The 6,041-nt window shown below is 40.1% G+C and overlaps 1 pseudogene; it reads left to right on the top strand.

The window, feature by feature from the left end:
- The first annotated feature begins 3,877 nt into the window (after positions 1-3,877).
- LOC133734364 (cytochrome P450 736A117-like) lies at positions 3,878-5,829 on the top strand (annotated as a pseudogene).
- The last annotated feature ends 212 nt before the right edge of the window (positions 5,830-6,041 follow it).

The raw sequence follows: 6,041 nt of genomic DNA, 5'->3' as shown, positions 1-6,041 counted from the left end.
ATAAGTAGGAGATGTCCAAATATCAAATTTGGAGGTCCAACTAGAACCACCCATAGATGAATACTCGCAATCTAAAAAACATCGGTGCTACTTAGAATATGATTTTTCTTGTTTTTTTTTTTTTTTGAAAGAATTTGATGTTATTAGATATCAAAGCTATGAAAACAGGTCAAAGTCTAACAGAACTTACATAAGAAGATTCGGACTTTAACCGGGCGTCCTATCTAAGTCACACCTAAACTCATTAAAACTAAAATGGTCGCTCGCTGAAACAACAAGCCAACAAATTAAGTAAAAGTAATCTCACTTCCTAAGGCAAAATCAATTCATCTAGTCTAATCTGCCAACACTCAATTGTGGTACACATATCAACTAGAAACATCTTAGAAAGTATATAGAAATTACTCCAACTTGAGAAGACTTGATGTTCAGAATGTCTTGAAATTTTGTACCTTAAGCAAGCACTTTCTCTTTCCCCTTAGGGTTAGAGCTAGTACTTGTTTCAGGCTCATCAGCAGCTAACAACCTCGGCATCAGGTTGGTCTTTTTGCTCTTTGTCTTTTCTTGATCTCCATCTTTCTTTCTTCCTTTTCCTGCTGTTCCATATGGCAAGTTGTTCACACTTCCAACAGGACATCCTCTCTTTCTCTTAGGTTGATCATTGTTGTTCGAAGGTCCCTCCAACAAGCCCATAGTCACTGCATCCAAATTTTTCTTTACAATAGCAAGCCTTAAACATAATTTTTTTGGAGAGATAATTACCTCATCATTTTCCCTACTACGGCGTTGTCCTGTGATTGGATCTTCATTGAGTCTTGGTTCACTCAATTCTCTAATCTGCACTTGTCTTTGATGTCGACGCATGGCCATCACGGATTGAGGAAGGATAACTTCGGGAATGCTATTTGGTATTTGAGCCTTGAAGATCAATGTTTGATTGTTTACTATTACCCTAGTGACATTAGGGTTTTCCTGTCCCCGTAACACGGTCAAAGCCGTGGGCTGCTCCACCGTTCCAACAGGTATGTCACTGTCTTCCTCTAAATCTGGCCCTGAACAAGGGAGACCAACATGGGTAACGAGGCCGCAGGTGCCGCACCTGCCAAACAACTTGTCATATCGAAACTGCACCATGAACTGGACCTCATCTTCCACCCTGAAACGTCAACGAAACAGGAGAGGCTTGGCATAAATCGATCTCGACCCTGATGCGCAAGACTCGAGTCCGAAAGCCGGGCAATCAAATTCCATGAACTCGCCTAATGTACTCCCAATCAGACGTATAATACGTTCAGATCTGAAGGCCGGTGGCACTCCTTGCAGTGTCATCCAATAGGATGACTTCTTCAATGGTATCTCCCTTGCCGGACTGACACCGTCATAAAGTGCTAAAGCTATAGGAGCCTAGTTATATCCCCATGGTCCTCCTTTCCAAACCCTATCCACATCAGAAGGATCTGTGAAAGTGAACAAGGCCTTATCATCTTCTCCGAGTTCTTCAACATTCAATCTGCCATTGATTCTCTATGCAGATCGGAACATGCCAAGGAAAGAGCGACGGGAATATTCCCGTGCCGTGAGCAGCTTCCCTACCATGAATGCTTCAGGTTGTCTCAATCCTTTTGATGGACACAGGTCCACCGGTTGCTCTCCATCAGCCAACGCTAGGGAGGAGGCCAAGCGGGCTGCCATTGCATCAATTGCCATTGACGTGAGAGAGAAGCTACGCAGTCGAGAAACCCTAACCCTAGTTAGAGAGAGAGAGAGACGGCTGCGGCTAGAGACTGATAGGTCATATATTTGATATAACATAATTATATATGATTTTTCTTGTTGTTAATAATAGATTAGCAACAATTAAAATAATTTTTTTTCATGATTTAAAGCAATTTACAAATACAAAACAAAATGGTTCTTCTTTAAAAAAATAAAAAATAAAAGGGTATGGCAGAATTGTTAAAAAACAAAATGATATGGCAGAATTGTAATTTCAGTCAAAAGCGGGGGCAAAACCGTCTTTTCTGTGTAAACAGTGATAAACCGTGCTTATAAACAGTGTATGACGTTTAGTATATAGTAAATTTCTTTTAAATAAAAAAAAAGTTATAGGGTGGGTTGCAGTACAAGCTAGCCCCATTCCGTGCCTGTCATTTTGTTCACTAAACTCCTATTGTATTCCTCAATTTTAATCATAACCATTAATCAATATATGAGCGCATAGCTTCACCGGTAAATGAGTTTTAGTGCCACTGACTGGACAATAAAGCGTAGTTATCTTGCAAAGAATATTAAATTAAAATATACTCGCAATGCTCGATTAAATATTTGGTCAATGGTAATATTAATTGAACACGAGATCGCTCCTGATCTTTTAATGTAGCTCTGCTCAGACCAAAAAAAATATCTTGTAGATGAACCACTTTACACTACGGGAAAAAAAATATAAACAGTACCTAAGCTAAGGCCCATTCTAAATTTTTGTCCTAACTTTTAGAAACTATCATATTAGTACCTGGAGTACCCAATCCAACCCAATTTTCGTACACGCCGTCCATGACAACGTTAACTCTTCTGACAATTGGCATGATTTTAAGGGATATTTTGGTCACTTCTCGTCTTAACTCAGAATTTTTTTTTTAAATATTTTTTTTACTCTCTATTTTTTAAACCCATAAGCTTTTATCCTAAAAAAAAAAAAGAAAAAAAAAAAAAGAACTTCTCTATCTCTTCTTCTTCCCCGAATCCCTTGATAAAGTCTCCGCCATCTGGTACGGACTTGTGATGATCTCGCTCACCGTGCTTGGGGTCGTCAGCCAGAAATTCAAAACCCAAAATCGGGTACTGCCTTCTTTCGCCGAGAACACGTTCTTCAAAAATGAGCTCCATGTATTTGAATCTGGGTTCTTGGTCGAGCTCTGTTCTGTGCATCTTTGTAAAATTCGGGTTTGGATTCTGAGATTTTGGTGATGGGTGCTAATTTATCGTGTGGTGTTTCGGACATGGAGGCAATCTTCAATCTTCTTCTGGTCTTCTGCTTTGAGCACGGAAGCAAAGAGAGAATCTCTCTCCCTTCAGTTGACTGGGTGTTCTCGACCCATTCTTCACTCCGGCTTCGAACCCAAGTCAGAGCTCACTCCAAGTGCGAGGCCTGAATAGCTGGAGCAATTCCCTCACCGGCATCACTCTTCCATCTCGACGGGAGCTTCGCCGGCAGCAAGCTCAAACTGATTTGGGCTGCTCCCAAATCTTCTCTCTACACCCTAAACTGATCGCCTACAATTCTTTCCTTTTTCCCTCTAATTAATCACATTTATGGGAATCAAGTTGGCCTCTAGTTTCATTTCAATGAATCACCATGACAGTGGTCAAGACCCGCGGACTTCGATCTGCTTTTGGGATGTATTAGCTCCATAGAAAGGAGTTCACGCGCCCACGCGCCACCACTACAGACATTCAATTGAAGTCCCAGACTTGGGTTCTTCAACAAGACCTCAAGAAGTCCTGGAAGTGCAAAATGGGACTCGGGTTCTCATTTCACCCACGGTATGCAACAAATCGAAGAGAGAGAATCGGAGACCAAAGAGGCCACGAGAGGAGGGAGATGGGATCTACAACTCTGCTTTGGTGGAGGAGACAGATAAGGAAATGACCCAATACCCCTTTAAAATTAGCAAGTTAACGCCGTTATGAACGGCGGGACGTATGTTGGGTCGGACTGGCTATTTGGTGTACCAATGTGATAGTTTCGGAAAGTTAGGTATGAAAATTTAGAATGGACCATAGTTGGAGTACTGTTTATATTTTTTTCCCTTACACTGCTTAGTGCAAACAGTACTATAAATAAACACAAACCAAATACCACACTCATTGAATTATTTGAAGAGATGATGATGCCAAGAGTTCTGGAAATGCTAGAACTGAAACTTAATGAAACCTTTTCAATCCCTTTGCAACCTTTTCCTTTCCAATATATATTCCTTGCGGTCATTTTCTTCATTCTCTTACGCAGATGGTCCTCTTATAGAAACTCATCTGTACCACCTTCTCCACCAAAGCTACCCATCATTGGAAACCTTCACCAAGTAGGTTCGCTCCCTCATCGCTCACTTCAAACCTTATCTCAACGCCATGGGCTTGTCATGCTGCTCCATTTCGGAAGTAGGCCAGTCCTTGTCATCTCGTCGGCTGAGGCAGCCTCCCAGATCTTCAAAACCCATGACCTAATATTCTCTGACAGACCCAAGTTCATCTTTTTTGATAAGGCTGTCTACAACTCCAATGGTATTGTAACGGCCCCTTATGGCGAGTACTGGAGGCAGCTCAGAAGTATATTTGTCTTGAATCTTTTGAGCAACAAAAGGGTTCGATCTTTTCATGCTGTAAGACAAGAGGAAACAAGATTGATGATAAGCAACATACTACAGTCCTGTAGTACTCTATCATCCTCCTCATCCTCACCGGTTTTAAATCTAAGCAACATCTTTATGAAGCTTAGTAATGATGTCATATGCAGAGTTGCTATGGGGAGGAAGTGCAGCGATCTCGGAGAAGATAGAGGGAAGATGTTCATGAAGATTGCTAAAGATTTGATGGAGTTCTTCACACGTGTTAACATTGGTGACTATATTCCATGGCTTGCTTGGTTCACTCGCCTCAGTGGGTTTGACGCTGAATTGGATGACCTGGCTAAACGAGCGGATGCGTTTCTCGATATGGTTATTCAAGAGCATATTGATAAATCAAATAGTGGAATTGATGATATGAACGACAATGAAGACCAGAAGGATTTTGTGGAAGAAAATGCAGCTCATGTCCTTATTGATCGAGTTGGCATAAAGGCAATCATCCTGGTACGGTGATTAATATTTTCTTGAATCTTGATTACTCTGTGTGTGGAATACATATATACTTCAGTTCACTTAATTAGTACTTACATTATGATATCTTAAAATCTATTCCGCATATTAAATGAAGCGTAATTTAGTACAATAGAGTAGTTTTTATAACAAAATAATTAAGTTCACAGAAGACCCTCACTGAATTAAGTAAATAATGCAATACTGGATTCAAATTCCAGAGTTTAGTTTGCTTCTTACATTAGCTGGCCGGCTTCATTTGAAGGAAGTTAATTTAAGTAATTGAATGCACTTGCAGGATATTTTTACCGCTGCCAGTGATACTACATTTACAACCTTAGAGTGGGTTATGTCTGAGCTTATGAGGAATCCAAGGGTGATGAAAAAATTGCAGAATGGGGTCAGGGAAGTAGTTGGAAACAAAGAGGATATAACAGAGGATGATTTGGTGGAAATGAACTACTTGAAGGCAGTGATTAAAGAAACTTTTCGCTTGCATCCTCCATGCATTTCCATTACTTGTTCCCAAGATGTCCAACCAAAATGTGAAAATAAACGGTTACAACATTAATTACGGCTAAAACACAAGTTATGGTGAATGCATGGGCAATTGGAAGAGATCCCAAGTCATACACAAACGCCGAGCAGTATGAGCCAGAAAGATTTTTAAACAATACTATAGATTATAAAGGGAATGACTTCGAATTAATTCCATTTGGTTCTGGTAAACGAGGATGCCCAGAGTCCAATTTGCCATTGCTATGTTTGCCATTGCTATGATAGAGATTGTTTTGGCAAATATTGTTCACAAGTTTAACTGGAAATTGCCTGATGGTGCAAGAGCAGAGGATTTAGACATGAGTGAATCCACTAGCCTAGCCGCATCTAGAAAATATCCTCTCAAAGTGGTTGCCAGACCATATTTTTCCTTCTTCTAAGAAGCTTCACTATCCTCTCTTGAACTTTGATTTCCTTGTACTAAAACTCTTTTATTGCCTTCTATTAAAAGAAAAATAATCATACAAATTCACATCGTTTGATCACGACTACAGAAAATGACACACACGACACCAGTTATACGACGCCATACACTTTTCCGTCGTCTGAATGATTTTGATTTTTTTGGATGACAGTTTTAAAATATCAGTCTTCTAATATGAATTCAAGCAACGGTTGTTTTTTATG

The sequence above is a fragment of the Rosa rugosa genome, chromosome 2 (assembly GCF_958449725.1).
Source record: "Rosa rugosa chromosome 2, drRosRugo1.1, whole genome shotgun sequence".
Classification (NCBI taxonomy): domain Eukaryota; kingdom Viridiplantae; phylum Streptophyta; class Magnoliopsida; order Rosales; family Rosaceae; genus Rosa; species Rosa rugosa.
This window is presented reverse-complemented; position numbering and strand designations above follow the sequence as displayed.